The 17,006-nt window shown below is 47.7% G+C and overlaps 3 non-coding genes across 3 annotated transcripts; 1 reads left to right on the forward strand and 2 right to left on the reverse strand.

Moving 5' to 3' along the window:
- Positions 1–4,536: 4,536 nt before the first annotated feature.
- Positions 4,537–4,608, reverse strand: trnaw-cca (transfer RNA tryptophan (anticodon CCA)). Its single transcript has one exon. It is a non-coding gene; the product is annotated as a tRNA-Trp (tRNA).
- Positions 4,609–10,794: 6,186 nt separating this feature from the next.
- Positions 10,795–10,867, forward strand: trnak-uuu (transfer RNA lysine (anticodon UUU)). The gene has a single exon. It is a non-coding gene; the product is annotated as a tRNA-Lys (tRNA).
- Positions 10,868–12,849: 1,982 nt separating this feature from the next.
- trnan-guu (transfer RNA asparagine (anticodon GUU)) lies at positions 12,850–12,923 on the reverse strand. Its single transcript has one exon. It is a non-coding gene; the product is annotated as a tRNA-Asn (tRNA).
- Positions 12,924–17,006: the final 4,083 nt, after the last annotated feature.

Genomic DNA, 17,006 nt, shown 5'->3' on the forward strand with positions numbered 1-17,006 from the left:
TGAGTCTCAGAGCCTTTGCCGTTGCCTAGTGATGGGCAGAGCCACAGGAGTGTGTGGCCTCCCTGTCCTCCTTTGAAGGCTGCAGTGTCTCCCTGCTGCTCTTCAGCGATAGTGGGACCCTGGTCATCCCAGGTCCTGTTGGGAGAGCAGGAGGGTGCTATCCGCTCGCTCCCAGTACTGGCCCTGGTGGCCAGAGAGGTTGAGCTGATCGGGGGCAGGGTACCGGTAGTGGTGCCTTTGCCGTCCGATGACCACTGGCCCTGCAGCTGGTATGCTCCCTCTGTGTGTGGCCACACTCCCTGGGGTATCACATTGGTCCCGGAGGGGCAGGCTACATGGTCGCGGGACCTGGGTGCTGACGGGAGGTTGCCCTTGGTTTTGTCGGCATGCTTGTAAATCCCAGCACCGCACGTCATCACTTCGTTTACTCTCACAATACATTGGTTCTGAACGCAATCGCCTGACTTATCATGATTAGTTACATTTACAAACTTGAAATTGTCAGTTACATCTTTTACATATGTATCACCATCATCGCTGCATAAAGAGTGGAACTGTCCCTTTAATTGTGATGGGTTGCCGGTCTCCTTTAAGAGGGTCTTGCAATCTTTACCCCAATCCTGTTCGCCACTCGGCATCACGTGTTGCTCCCTTTTGGTCTGGCTGCCGCCATCTTGACTTCAGGCGCTTCACCTCGTGGTTCCGACGCAATCTTCTTTCTCTCCATGAGGTAGGATGCGGTGATCCTTTTCTCCCCAGGTTCTGCCACGGAAGCCAGGAAGTTATCTTCTGTGTGAATTTTCTTCCTCTGGAGTCCTGCCACTGGAGCCTGGAAGGTGAGGTCTGGTTGTTTGGGCTGGATCATCTCGCCGTTGGGTTGAGCGGTCTGTGTCACCGCCTCACAGTCGAGTTGGGCGGTTGGTTTTTCTGGGTTGTGCTGGATCCAACTTCGGGGCCATGGAGGACGTCGATCGCTGGATGTTGGAGCTTTTCCCAGCTCCAAGTGATCTTTTTCATCCATCTTCTTCCTAATAGCTTTGGACCATCACCAGCAATGATCCACAAAGGTAACCTGTGCATCTCGCCGCCATGGGACACCTGGACATCCACGCTGCCAACGACTGGGATGTATCGTTTGTGTAGGTGAGCAGTTTCACTTCGATCGGTATCATTTTAGGTCGTTCGATTGGATTGTCCCAGAGTTTCTCAAAGGCCGCCTGATTCATCAGTGACTGGCTAGCCCCTATGTCCACCTCCATCGTGACTGGAACATCGTTGATTTCAACTTCCATTTTCAACGGGGAACTCTCGGTGGTGCAGGTAAACACTCCGTACACCTCATCGTCGCTGGACTCCGGATGATCGGCCAACTCTTCATCGACTCGGTGAGTACAATTTCTCTTGCATATTCGCTGGAGGTGGCCCTTCATGTTACAGCCTTTGCAAGTATAGTCTTTATAGCGGCACTAGTGGGCCCTGTGATTTCCTCCACAGCGCCAGCATGGGGTTGGCCGGTTGGCCCCATGTGGCGGACTCAGAATTCTGGGACTCGGTGTTCTGTTCTCTCTTCCCTGAGAGAGCCTGCTAGCAGCAGCCCTGCCTCTAAAAGGCAACTTTCGGTTCACAGTACTTGCTGGGTTAGAGTCCTGGGGATGAGACATCCACTTGGAATCGCAGGCCGAGATCATGAACGCCTGGCTCACGTTAATTGCCTCTGCAGGGTGACCGTGGTGTCCGCAGAGAGCAGCCTGTGGAGAAGGCCCTCGTGACCTATTCCAGTAACAAAGATGTCCCTTAGTACTTCGGTGAGGTGATCGCTAAAATCACATGGTGCAGCCAATCATCTCAGCTCTGCAGCATATTTTGCGATTTCTTGGCCTTCGGATCCACCGGTGGGGAGAGAACCGGTGTTTGGCTGTGAGGATGCTCTCTATAGGTTTGAGCTGTTCCTGTATCAGCGTTACGAGCTCCACATATGTTATTGTCTTCTCTGGGACTAGCAGGTCCCTGACAAGGCCATAGACGGTGGGCCCACAACTACTGAGCAGGATAGCACAGCACTTATCAGCCAGCGATGTCGGGTCGTCTCCCCCCACGTCATTCGCAATAAAGAAGTGTTCGAGCCTTTCCACAAAGGTCTCCCAATCTTCCCCATTGGCGAATTGTTCAAACGTGCCAAGGTTAGCCATTGTCACATGGAAATTCGTATTCTCGTCACCAGTTATTGTGTCTGTAAGCACTCTAGTAATGACTCCATGAGGTGAGGTATTGTACTTGAACTGTGGTGACCTTCGTCCACTTATTGCAGCTCCTGAGTGAGGGTACAGTACTGTGAGCTCCCTTTTATACCTGGTTACCTGTTGTGTACAGGCGACCCCGAGGTCTCCACCAGTTGCACCCTCTGGTGGTACAAGCATAGTGCATACAGTGTGAAGTTACATCCAGTGGTCTTCTGCAACTGTACATTGAGTGTATAGGATGTATACTTATTTTATACATACACAACAAAGATCATCGGTTAATTAATGGTGTTTTCCCGTGAAAGCAGGATAAAATTTATCAATGATTTAATTTCTGCATTTAGAAAGACATGGGTTAATCACTGATAGTCAGCATGGGTTTGTTCAGGGAAGGTCTTGTCTGACTCACTTGATTGAATTTTTTGAGGAGGTAACCAAGTGGATCGATGAGGGCAGTGCGTATGATATAGTGTATAAGGATTTTAGCAAAGCTTTCGCCAAGTTCCCACATGGAAGACTGGTCACGAAAGTAAAAGCCCATGGGACCAGGGCAAAGTGGCAAGTTGGATCCAAAATTGGCTCAGAGGCAGGAAGCAAAGGGTAATGTTTGATGGGAGTGTTTGGGACTGGAAGGATGGTTCCAGTGGGGTTCCACAGGGCTCAGTGCTAGGTCCCTGGCTTTTAGTGGTAACATCAATGATCTAAACTTAAATATAGGAGGTATGATTAAAACGTTTTCAGGTGATTCTAAATTAATCCAGAGAAGTGTGAGGCTGTGCATTTGGGGAGGGCAAACAAGGAAAGAAACACACATTAAATGGTCGGACATTGAGAAGTGTGGAAGAACAAAGGGACCTTGGAGTGCATGTCCACAGATCCCTGAAGGTAGCAGGCCAGTTGGATAAGGTGGGTAAGAAGGCGCACGGAATGCTTACCTTTATTGGCTGAGGCATGGGATAGAAGAGCAGGTTGGTTATGCTTGAAATGTATAAAACACTGGTTCGGCGACAGCTGGAGTATTGCATGTAGTTCTGGTCACCGTATTACAGGAATTATGTGATTGTACGAGAGGGTACAGAGGAGATTTACGAGGATGTTGCCAGGCGTGGAGAATCTTAGCTGTGAGGACAGATTGGATCGGCTAGGTTTGTTTTCATTGGAACAGAGGAGGCTGAGGGGAGACAACATTGAGATGTATAAAATTATGAGGGGCCTAGATATAGTGGATAGCAGAGGGGTCAACAACCAGGGGGCATATATTTAAAGTAATTGGTAGAAGGTTTAAAGAGGATTTGAAGGTAAAATTCTTCATGCAGAGGTTTGTGACGGTCAGGAACTCACTGCCTGAAAGAATGGCGGAGGCAGGTACCACAGGTAAAAAGTATTTGGATGTGCACCTGAAGTGCCGCAACCTGCAGGGTTATGGACCCAGAGCTGGAAAGTGGGATGAAGCTGGATCGCCTCTTGTTGGCCGGGGTGGAAGTGATGGGCCAAAAAGCCCTCCTTATGTGCTGCAAACTTTTATCATTCTATAATTCTATGAAAAACGTAAATGTCCAATGTTGGTGTCGAAACCACGACCCTGAGATTGAAAATCTTATATTTCACTGACTGAGCTCGCCAGGCTTCTGCCAAACATACCGTTCTCTCACTGATTGCAGACAGTCGCCTGCTGGCTCTGCCCCAGATGTTTAAACTTGCTGTCGAGGAACTGCCAGGATCTTCTTGAATGGTGTACCAGGCTCGAGGGGCCGAATGGCATACTCCGGCCCCTAATTCTTACATGCTTATCATCTTATGAACTTTTCACAGGAGAACAAACTCGCCCCTGAGCATGCATGAGGAGAAAGCTACAGAAAATATTCCCGCCTGGTGAGCTTTCGCGTGTGAGGCGAACGTGTTAACCGCGACACTGCGGAAACATCTCCACTTTCAGCACCAGGTCAGACGGAAATGTTAAGCGAGCAGGTGAACTGCTGAATCCCAGTTTTAAGGAGTTGGTCGTGGTGTCAAACAATGAGTTTCGCTTAATTATTAAAAATAAGAAATGTCAGAAGTTGGATTCAAACCCACACCTCCAGAGAAAACTGCAATCTAATCACAGCACCTTAGACCCGCTCGGCGGTGTGTCTGGCCACCTGCAAGTTGATTTTGAACTTTTGTGTCCTGGCACATGAATTAAATGAGGGCAGCAGGCGTATCTCTGCAAGACACCGGGGAAACAATGAGACAGACCTTGGAACAAGGGTCTGGTTATTGCCAAACAGCAAATAAAATATTAATTCTGAAAGAACAGTGACCCCGACGTGATTTGAACACGCAACCTTCTGATCTGGAGTCAGACACGCTACCGTTGCGCCACGAGGCCTACACAATTTGTTTGAGATGTTCCTCTATATGAAGCTTTCACAACACAAGGGGCTTTAAAATCCCCGCCCATTCCCACCAGGTGTCAAAGCAGCGCTCACCTGCCAGTCACCGTATGTTTTTTTCTTAAACTTTTGTATTGCGTTCATGGAAAAGCATCATTAATTAACCCCTCACCTTCTTTTGCACAAAGAAAGAAATGCTAACTGAGGGACAGTCGATACTTCAATCATTTGTCCTGTGCTTTGGGGAGCGGGCAGGGAAGTGGACCTGAGTCCATGATCACATCGGTCATGATCGTATTAAATGGCGGAGCAGGCTCGAGGGGCGTATGACCGACTCCTGCTCCTATTTGTTTTGTTTTTCTGTTCTTCAGCATGTTAACCCATTTTACACGCTGTATTGCCGATGTCACCAGGAATCTGGGGCAACTTTTGTCAAATTTAACAGCACCGGTTATTCCTTCCGTGCAGAGAAATTAGAATCAGCAGTGAAGATAAAATCCCATGGTGATCGTTTTCAGATTCAACGCAGTAGGATTTCAAATAAAGTGAAAGAATTTTACAGTGAAAAGATTTAGAAGTGTTACTTGTATTTGTATCTTTAATTAAACTTTGTGGCGTCTGACTCCCGTTCATGCCTCTGCTGAATAAGAAAGGAGGGTCTGACGTTGACCAGACTGCACTGCCCCTTATATTTGTGAGCTCATCCTTTATATTCAGTGGTTTCTCGCCCTTTGATGGGCTGCAGTGTAGCGGATATCACGTTGGCCTCACACGCGAAAGGTCCCCGGAGGATCCGTTTTCTCTCACTGAAAGTTATCTATTTATTGGTTAAATAAAGAGCAATTCAGGAATAAGGGAGCCTTTCTACCAGGAGAATAAATAGCAAATAAAAACAGCAAATGCTGGAAATCTCAGCAAGTCAGGCAGCATTTTCCAGGAGACTAAACTCACCTCCGATTGTTCCCTTATAGCAAGTTTAAACATCATGTTTCTACCCAGAATCAAACCGGGTACTTTTCACGTATAAAGCAAATGTGATAACCACTGCACGACAGAAACCTCTGGCACAGCAGCCCCAACAGAGGGGAGCTGACCAGTGAGCTCCCTCTGCGCTGATCGGGAATGTGTTGGCTCACCTTAAACAACTTCTGTCCCACACTGAAAGTTCTCAATCCTTCTCCTCCGCTGCCCTTTACAGAAATGTCACGGATCACCCAGCCACCGTGTTCACTTCCACATCCTCACAGTGGGGCCACAGAGGCTCCTACCGTCTCCCCGCGATCAGCGAACTCGCCCTGTTTACTAAATTAAACCCCAAACACGTGCCCGGCAAAGGGCAGGAGAAGCCAGATAGTCTGTAAGCTCGGTCTATCGCAGAAAGTATTGGTATTCATGGTGATTACAGCAATTATTAATCGTCTCACAGACCTCAATTATTTTTATGCGATGAATTGATCGCGAATTGAAACCAGGTTAGTGCACCGGATCTTAACCCCTCGACCACCAGGGAACGGTTATGATACATATAGATATATTTATATATATTTATATATGAACCTGAATATCAACGGCTAGCTACCTAGACCTCATGGCGCAACGGTATTGCGTCTATCTTTGAGTGAGAGAAATTGTTCCACAGTGTTACCCATTTCATCTTTTGTTCCCTTTAAAACGCTAGAAACTGAGACAGGGGGAATAAATAGAGAAATAAAAGCACAGGGATATAGACAAGAGGAAGAGAGAAATGGGAAAGATACTGTCCCCACCCAGAACTAATGCAGAAACCCCTCTGCTGTGCTCGGGGTGGCCACCCACAGCCTGGATACACTAACGGGAGAACACCAGCGGCAGGTCGGGGCCATAAAAGGAACGGTGAGCGGCCCTGGGAGCTGCTTGGAGGTCCCTGGAGACTACTCCAGGGAGCAGCGCGAGCTGGTGCAGGAGGGCGGCGGCAGCGAAGAGTGACGTCATCAAGGTGCAGGTCTGTGATTGGAGCGTGGGCAGATACAGCAGGACCGGCGAGATCGGGCCAAAGGAGCGGCGAGAGACTGTAGAGGGACGTGATCGGGGCCCAGCGGAGGCATGAGTTTGGGGCCAGGGGCCCAGGGTTAGCACGGGCCAGCCAACACTGCGATATGTGTGTGCATTCGGTCCGTGCAGCAGAGCTGGTCGCCTGTCGTCTTGCTTAACCCTTGCCACTGGACCAAGACCTCGCTCTGTCAAGCCCGTGTGATGGCTGGGGTGCAACGGCCACCACACGTTTAAAAAATCCACGCACAGGCATCTTCCACCCTTTGGGATGTCGTTCGGGTCATTCATTGAAACGCCTGTGAACTCATCCTTTTTCGGCGTGGAAGGAAGTCATCCTCGTTTCGAGGGACCGCCTATGATGATGATGATGATGGATACAGTAACGTCCCAACAGCTCATTGACTGCAGGAGTGGGACCGTGCGGCGCTTCAGAAGACATGTCGAAAAGGCCAAGTCACTGATTCCGTCTCATGTGCTCCTCCGATCAAGAATAGCAACACACACTAAAAATGCTTCAATAATGGTTACATCTTATCTCCACATTTGCTGAGCAGGTGGTTTGTTGTTCGACGGGTATGATTTTTGCTTCGCAGTTGTTACTTGAAATTTGCAGAAAGATCCTGGTTTCAAATCCCAGACCAGTCTTGAGATTGCATTGAAATTTTGCAAAGAAGGACTTGGATTTCTGCAGCGTCTGTCAGTAACTCATGACGCCTCAAAGCGCTGTACAGCCGTGAAGTCCCTTTGAAATGTTGCCATATGAGGAAAGATGTGCCCAAATCACCTCACACGCACCTCAACTCTTTGCAAATGAGTTCATAGAATCAAAGAAGTTTACAGCACGCAAGGAGGCCATTTCGGTCCATCGTGTCCGCGCCGGCCAACTAGAGGCTCTCCAGCCTAATCCCACTTTCCAGCTCTAGGTCCATAACCCTGCAGGTTACGGCACTTTAGGTGCACATCCAAGCACTTTTTAAATGTGTTGAGGCTTTCTGCCTCTACCACCCTTTCAGGCAGTGAGTTCCAGACCCCCACAACACTCTGCGTGAAGAAATATCCCCTCTAAACTTTCGACCAATTACTTTAAATTAATGCCTCCTTGTTGTTGACCCCTCTGCTAAGGGAAATAGGTCCTTTCTATCCACTATATCTCGGACCCTCATCATTTTATACACCTCAATGAGGTCTCCCCTCAGTCTCTGTTCCATGGAAAACAAATCCAGCCATTCTAATCTGTCCTCATGGATAAGATTCTCCACTCCCGGCAACATCCTCGTAAATCTCCTCTGCACCATCTTCAGTGCAATCATGCCCTTCCTGTAATATGGCGACCAGAACTGCACGGAGTTCTCCAGCTGTGACCTAACCTGCCCCACCGACCCCATCTCTTGCATTCTGTGCCTCGGCTAATAAAGGCAAGCATTCCATATTTCTTCTCAACCCCCTTAGCTACCTGGCCTGCTACTTTCAGTGATCTGTGGACATGCACTGTCTGGATTCTGGGGAGGACCCAGCAGATTGGAAAACTGCAAATGTAATGCCCCTATTTAAAAAAGGAGGCAGACAAAAAGCAGGAAACTATAGACCAGTTAGCCGAACATCTGTGGTTGGGCAAATGTTGGAATCCATTATTAAAGAAGCCGTAGCAGGACAGAGAAACATCGAAACATAGAAAATAGGTGCAGGAGTAGGCCATTCGGCCCTTCGAGCCTGCACCACCATTCAATAAGATCATGGATGATCATTCAGCTGAGTACCCATTTCCTGCTTTCTCTCCATACCCCTTGATCCCTTTAGCTATAAGGGCCACATCTAACTCCCTCTTGAATACATCTAACACACTGGCATCAACAACTCTGCGACAGAGTATTCAACAGATTAACAACTCTCTGAGCGAAGAAATTTCTCCTCATCTCACCAGGGCCCTGTACAATTGTAGCACGACTTCCTTACTCTTGTACTGTGGGCTATATATTAGGTACTATGGGGCGAGTGCCCTGTTTTTTTGCTGATTCGATGGTTGTATAAAAAGTTATTAAAATTTGACAGTTGCTCGGCAAACATATTTGTATTTCCTTCAGTGTACTCCTTACTCTTCAAGGGCTAGATTTTCCCCAAGCAGTTTTGTCGGCGCACTGACCTCAAGCGCACCGACTTTGTGCGCTGGAAACGGCTCGGGGAAAAACTCGCCCCATCCTGGCCGCTGTGTACAGTCCCCGGAGTCCTGGCGTGGTGTCGATGGTGAAGTGGGGGGCGGAGCCAAATGCCTGCGCCGAAAACACTGCCGGCACCTTCGCGCATGGGCAGTAGGGAGAGAAAACTTGGCACTCTGCCATTTTTAAACAGTGTCAAACCCGATGAAAAGCACAGCAGCTGCTCAGCTTCTCCGGTCGCTCGGCGGGCTCTCCCCCCGTCCCTCCCCGATAAAACGTACAGCTCCAGCAGCTGCAACTTCTCCGGTCCACAAGCTCACACTTCTCCGGTGTGTCTTCCCTCCCCTATCCCAGGGATACAGGGACCGAGTGCAATGGAGCAAAGTTTGCTGATGGTTCAAAGATGGGTGGGAAAGTAAATTGTGATGCAGCAAAGAAAATCTCAATTCCGGAAGAACAATATGGAAAAGTACAGTAACCCCGACGTGATATAAACACGCAGCCTTCTGATCTGGAGTCAGACACACTACCGTTGCACCACGAGGTCTACAGTGCAGAGTGCCCATGTTTGTATACATGAAGGTTCCGGAAACACAGTTTCATTTACCCTGCATTGGTGCAATGAAAGGGCTTTAAAATCCCCGGCCACTCCCACCGTGGGTCAGACAGCATCAGAAGCAGTGCCCACCTGTCACTCACCCTCTCACGCCCGCTTTCATCACCTTCTGCCCGCGGACTGCAGCAAATCCAGTTCATCATCATCATAGGCAGTCCCTCGAAGCGAGGATGACTTGCTTCCACGCCAAAAAAGGATGAGTTCACAGGTGTTTCAATGATGGACCTAATATTCCAGGTCCCGAACTGTATGTTGAAGGGTGGAAGATGCCTGTGCGTGGATTTTTTTTAACGTGTGGTGGCCGTTGCACCCCAGCCATCACACGGGCTTGACAGAGCGAGGTCTTGGTCCAGTGGCAAGGGTTTTCCAAGACGACTGGAGACCAGCTCTGCTGCACGGACTCAGTGTGCACACATATCGCAGTGTGGGCTGGCCCGTGCTGCCCCTGGGCCCCTGGCCCTGAACTCACGCCGCCCCTGGGCCCCGATCACATCCCTCCACAGTCTCTCGCTGCTCCTGCTGTACCTGCCCACGCTCCAATCACCGACCTGGACTTTGATGACATCACTCTTCGCTGCCGTCGCCCTCCAGCACCAGCTTGCGCTGTACCTTGCCGTGGTACACCACCACGCTGCTCCCAGGCCGCCGCTCACCGCTCCTTTTATGGCCCCGACCTGCCGCTGGTGTTCTCACGCAGGTCGGAGCCTCCACGCTGCTCCCAGCAAATCCAGTTACACGCCGTGTCACCGCACAATTCTCAGCTGTGATTGTAAGCTGACTATATTTAAAGCTATCGCAGAGGCTGCAAGCAGTGTTCCCTGGTAGTCTAGTGGTTAGGATTTGGTGCTTTCACTGCCGTGGTCGGGGTTTGATTCCCGGTCAGCGAAAGCATTTTTACAAAGCAAGCTGACAAATATATTTCAAGTCTGTGAGATCCTGAATAATTGTTATCATCATTAATCCACCCACATGTGTTGCACACTGAAGGAAATACAAATATGTTTGCTGAGTGACTGTTGAATTTTTATATTTTTTATACAACCGTAGAATCAGCAGAAAAACAGGATATTCGGCCCATAGCACCTAATATTCGGTCCATAGTACAAGAGTAAGGAAGTCTTGCTACAATTGTACTGGGCCCTGGTGAGACCACACCTGGAGTACTGCGCACAATTTTGGTCTCCTTTTCTGAGGACGGATATACTTGCCTGGGAGGTGGTACAACGGATGTTCACCAGATCGATTCCTGGGATGAGAGCACTCTCCTATGGTGAGAGATTGTGCAGAATATGCCGATGCTCTCTGGAGTTTCGAAGAATGAGAGGTGATCTCATTGAAACAGACAATATTCTGAAGGGGATTGACAGAGTACATGTTGAGAAGCCCGGCTAGCTCAGTCGGTAGAGCATGATACTTTTAATCTCAGGGTCGTGGGTTCGAGCCCCACGTTGGGCGTTTCCTTTTCATTAAACTTTCATGTTGCTTTCGCGGGTAAATATCATTAATGAACCCATGATCTTCTTTTGCACAATGATAAAAATGCGAACTGAGGGAGAGTTGATAATTTAATCAAATATTGAAAGAAGCGCCTCAGACCGCTCGGCCGTCCTTACTGTTCGATGCTCCAGTTACAAGTTATTACTCTGGAAAGTTTCAGACCGGGCGCTTGTTCAGTGCTGCTGGAAGGCCCAGTGATCGGGATATCCTCTCCCCCGGGGGTTTCCTGAGCCTGTGCTCGGTGTACGGGGAGCTTTGGCCCGAATCTGAGGTAGCTTGCATCCCAGGGATGGACAATAACGCTCTGAGCTCTGGAACTGGGGAAAAGCGAATAATTAATGAGTTGTTTGCGGGTTTCAAATGCAGCTTAGATCTGCTGGTGTAAACCGATAGTGTTGTTTCACAGAATGAAAGAAATGCTGACAGGGACAGTCAAAACTTCAATAAGTGAACTTTAATAATTCATGAAACTTTAATCCTTGATGAAGTTTTATCCCCGATCTGATTTTACACAATCTGTATTTGAGGAGACTGGATTAAATGTGCATTGCTCATGCAACAATGTATCCAAAACAGCTTTTATTTAATTTTATTGCAGACAAGTTTTTGTTTGAGAAATAATGTTTCTGCGCAGGCTTGAACCGGGAACTTTTCACGTGTGAGGGAAATGTGATCGCCTCCACACGACAGAAATTGCTGCTGAGCTCAGAGAGAAGTGTTCAGGAACAAGCTGAAATGCTCAATCCCTCTATCTGCAAAAAGTTCCTTTCACAAACATTTCTCTGACCAGAACGGCACCAAACAACAATGTCCTCCTTTTAAAGTCATTAAACTCCCCAATTTCTGCGTCTGCAATTTTAAGGACAAGGACTGAAAGCGCTTTGCGATCAGAAAATTGCAGGAAACCCCTGTGGTTAATGACAGGGCTTTTGATGGTTGATTTCTGTACACATCTTGTGTTATGTATTTAACCCATGACAACCTGTACACACCACCACCAGAGGGCCTACCTGTCGGAGTCCCAAGGGATCCCAGTATCCCTTGGGAGCACAGTATGTAAGCAGGCCACCCATGAGGTACCTGTACTCTGGAGTCTTATTAAAGGAGCGAAGGTCACACTTACTAATTATTCACAATACTAAGTTTCATCCTTTATTATGAGCGTATCAATTGGCGACGAGACAATGAACAACCACGCAAAAATGCAAGGAACATTGGTATCCTGGAGAGGTTCGCAGAAGTGGACGATTGCGAAGCCTTTGTGGAGATACTTGACCAATACTTCGTGGCCAACGAGCTGGAAGGGGACGGGAACGCTGCCAAATGAAGGGCGATCCTCCTTACCCTCTGTGGGGCAGCAACCTATGGCCTCATGAAGAATCTTCTAGCTCTGGTGACACCAACAACTAAATCCTATGAAGAATGTGTACGCTGGTCTGCGAGCATCTAAATCCTAAAGAAAGCGATCTGATGGCGAGCTTTCGGTTCTACACGTGCCAACGGTCGGAGGGCCAGGAAGTGGCGCGCTATGTCGCCGAATTAAGGCGCCTCGCAGGACATTGCGAATTTGAGGGATTCCTAGAACAAATGCTGAGAGACATTTTCGTGCTTGGCATTGGCCATGAGATAATTCTTCGCAAAATGTTGACTCTCAGAATCTGAGAAAACACATAACGATAGGTCAGACAATTTACACCAGTTCCTTTAAACACAATAACGTAATTTATTTCTCGTGGACTGGATGGAGGACCATGGTCCATGTAAAAAATTGTTATCGTTTTCCATGAACTAAATGTTCATAAAAGTATGGGAGTGGGAACTCACTGGATAACAGCACAGCTGGCAATGTTTGCGGAATATATTCGTGCAGCCAAAACGCACAATGACAACCTGGAATTGTGCGGCACCGAATCCTCGGGAAAAAAAACAGTTAAAGGCTTCGTCCCTGGGTGGGCTCGAACCACCAACTTTTCAATTAACAGCCGAACGTGCTAACCCATTGCGCCACAGAGACGAACTTAACTGTAAATTGTAAGACATCCCAAACCAGGGTGTCAGTCAGTTAAAGCTTCAGATTTCTCCGACCGGGATGGAACTTGTCCACTCTCAGTTGTACTTTTCCCAAATAAAGGGTGGGACATTCATTGTGGATGCGTGGAAGCAGTCTGGTCCCGCACACTGCAGACACTTCCATGTCACCGCCAACCAGCTCTCCCACAACCGGTGTGATCTACCTGCCAGCCTTCCGGTGCCTTGTCTGTGACAAAGTATACTGATTGTCCCGAAGCCAGTCGTTGGTTTTAATTACTTTTCAGCTCCTGACTGCAGATATTCCTGTGATTAAACCTGAACAAAAGGATTACAGGGACAGTTGGATTCATCATTTCTTTGCTTGGTGAAATTTCAAAGATTGAAAGTGACGTACATCAACCCCAAACCTCGTCACCTACTCGCTAACTGCCACACGCTGCTCCCGTGAGATGGAAGCCCAGTTGCTGTTTCAAGCTTGAATACAGGTACAAGCAGAACTCATTCAAAGAAAGTCCAAGTCCCTAAGGCACCTGATTATTTGCACCGAACTCCTTCGCAAAGAGTTGAGGTTCGTGTGGGGTGATTTGGGCACATCTTTCCCCACACTACAACACTTCAAACATAACTCAACAACTGTAAAGCGCTTTGGGGCATCATAAGTTCCTAAAAGGTGTTGCAGAAATGCAAGTCCTTCTTTGCAAAAGTTCTATGTAATTTCAAAATTCGCAGCAGAATAATGTGTTCGCCCAATCACGTCTGGGTCACTGTTCTTTCAAAATTAATATTTTCTTTGCTGTTTCGCAATAACCAGACCCTTGCTACAAGGTCTGTCTCACTGTTTCCCCGGTGTCAGGCAGAGATACGCCTGCTGTCCTCATTTACTTCATGTGACAGGACACAAAAGTTCAAAATCAAACTGCAGGTGGCCACACATAATATTGAGCAGTCAGGATGGCCGAGCGGTCTAAGTTGCTGCATTCAGGTTGCAGTCTGCTTTGAAAGCGTGTGTTCCGTAGTGTAGTGGTCATCACATCCGCTTAACACGCAAAAGGTTCCTGTTTCAAAACCAGCTGAAAATGTGTTGAATTAAATATGAGAAGCATTGAATAATGTGCATTTCTGGTTCAGTATTAACAAAGCACAATGTCTCCCAGCCCTGTTATATTTGTTGAATACTCTGTACACTTCGGAACACATTCAAACTCTACAGTTTCCAGCCCTGACGGTGCAGAAAGCCCCTCTCAAAGCTGCACATTCCGGCTGCTTTCAGTTGAGTTGTGAGAGATTATTGACGCATCCTGCAGCTGTGAAAAGGAAAGATGTGTTCGAGGGGTAATCAAATGAGGCCATGTGGGTTGAATTAAAGAACAAAAAAGGGACGATCACACTACTGGGAGTGCACTAGACTCCCAGGCAGTTAGAGGGAGATAGAAGAACAAATATATGGGCAGAATGTTGAGAAGTGCAAAACCTATAGAGCTGTAAAAGTGGAGGATTTTAACTCCCCGAATATTAACTGGGAAAATGATAGTGTGAATGGTACAGATGGTGGAGAATTCCTAAATGCATTCAGGAGAACTTCTTTATCCAGTATGTAACAAGCCCATCAAGGGAGGGGTGGTTCTGGACTGGGTCTTGTGATCGAAGAGGGGCACGTATAAGGGGTATCAGTGGGAGAGCATTTTGGTGCGAGTGATCATACTCAGTAAGGTTTAGGGTAGTTATGGAAAAGGAAAAATGGGACCAGGAATAAAAGTTCTCAATTGGGGTAAAGCCAATGTTGCTGAGCTAAGATTGAATTTCTCCAAAGTGGACTGAGAACGGGTACTTGCTGGTAAATCAGTTTCAGAGCAGTGGGAGGCATTCAAGGAGGAGATCCTGAGGGTATAGAGCAAGTATGTTCCCTTAAAACAAAGGTGGGACTAACAAATCTAGAGCTCCCGGGATGTCAGGGGACATACAGGGAAAGTTAACGAAAAAAGGGGAAGCTTATGACAGATACCAATAACTCAATACTGCAGAAAATCTCGAGGTGCAGAGGTGCAATTAAAAAATATATCAGGAAAGCAAAGAGAGAGCATGAGAGAATGTTGGCAATTAAATCTGGGAAAACCCAAAGATGTTTTATAAATACATTAAGAGCACGATGATAAGAAGATAAAGAGTGGGGCCTATTAGAGTCCATAAAGGGAATCTGTACGCGGATGTGGAAGACTTGGGTAGGATTCTTTGTGAATACTTTGCATCTGTTTTCACAAAAGTGAGGGGCGATGTGGACTTTGCAATGAGGGTGGAGAAATGTGAAATATTAGATGAAATAAACAGGGTGAGAGAGGAAGTATTGGTGGTCTAGCAGCTTTGAAAGTGGATAAATTCCCAGGCCAGAATGAAATGTATCCCAGGCTGATAAGAGCAGCAAAAGAGGAAATAGCAGAGGCTCTGACCACCATTGTCCAATCCTCACTGGCTACAGGTGCGGGGCCAGAGGATTGGAGCACTGCTAACGTTGTACCTTTGTTTAAAAAGGGAGAACGGGATTTAGTAAATACAGGCTGGCCAGCCGAACCTTTTACAATTATTTGTAAAAATCCTGAGGGACAGGATAAATCTTCATTTGGAAAGACATGGATTAATCAAGGATAGTCAACATGAATTTGTCAAGGGAAGGTCTGACGAAGTTGATTGCATTTTTCGAGGAGGTAACCAGGAGGGTTGATGAGGGCAGTGGTATGATGTAATGTATATGCACTTTCGCAAAGCTTTTGATAAGGTCGCACTTGGCAGACTGCTTACGAATGTAAAAGCCCATGGGATTCAAGGGCAAAGTGGCAAGTTGGGTCCAAAATTTGTTCAGAGGCAGGAATCAAAGCGTAATGGTTGATGGGTGATTTTGTGATCCAGTGGGGTTCCGCAGGGCTCAGTGCTGGGTCCCTTGCTTTTTGTGGTATACATCAATGACGTGGACTGAAATGTTGAGGGTATGAGTAAGAAGTTTGCAGATGACTCTAAAATAGGCTGAGTGGTTGATAATGAAGAAGAAAGTGGCGGACTACAGGAAGATATCAATGGACGTCTCACGGTGCTTTGCAGCCAATGAAGTACTTTTTGAAGTGCGGTCACTCTTGTAGTGTGGGAGACACAGCCGCCAATTTGCACACGGCAGGCTCCTATAGGCAGCAGCGTGATGATGACCAGATCATCTGTCTCTGTGATGTTGATTGAGGAGTAAATATTGACCAGGACACGAATCCTGGCCACATTGATCCTCCCACCACTTCACACTGTTCTCCGAGGGACCAGCGCGATGATACTAAAACAACAAGCGAAGTTGGTAAGCTATCCATGCAGTCCATCGGAATCCAGCCACACCACCTTATACCACGATAACATCTCTCCATGGATTCTGGAATCTGGATCAACAAACCATAATCCCATCTTAGAAGGAATTCCGGGAGGTGCTTCAAGTTTTATTCCATATATGTTAACAGTTTTATGTTAACCCTGGTCGTCATTTTGGAGCGTGAGCAAGAACATCGGCAGGGCCCAGGTCCAGAGGAGTGGGAAGGTCGGGGCGGATGAGCGGTGAGTGTTTGTGGCGAGATGCGGTGAATGTTTATGGTGGAAGAGCTTTGACAGATTGTGGAGGAGGTGTGACAGATGAGGGGACGGGGCCCAGAAGAGCCGAGGGCCCAGGGGCAGCACGGGCCAAGCCCACACTGCGATATGTGTGCACTGGTTCCATGCAGCAGATCTGGTCTCCTGTCGTCTTGGTTAACCCTTTCCACTGGACCAAGACCTAGCTCTGTCAAGCCCGTGTGGTGGCTGATGTGCAACGGTCACCCCACGTTAAAAAAATCCACACAAAGGCATCTTCCACCCCCTCAATTGGATTCAGGACTGGAACATCGGGTCTTTCATCGAAACACCTGTGAACTCATCGAGGGACCGCCTATGATGATGATGATCAATGTACTGGTCAGTTGGGCAGAACTGTGGCAAATGGAATGCAATCCAGATAAGTGTGAGGTAATGCATTTGGGGAGGTTTAACAAGGCAAGGGAATACA

This window comes from Pristiophorus japonicus, unplaced genomic scaffold (assembly GCF_044704955.1).
Source record: "Pristiophorus japonicus isolate sPriJap1 unplaced genomic scaffold, sPriJap1.hap1 HAP1_SCAFFOLD_163, whole genome shotgun sequence".
NCBI classification, from domain to species: Eukaryota; Metazoa; Chordata; class Chondrichthyes; family Pristiophoridae; genus Pristiophorus; species Pristiophorus japonicus.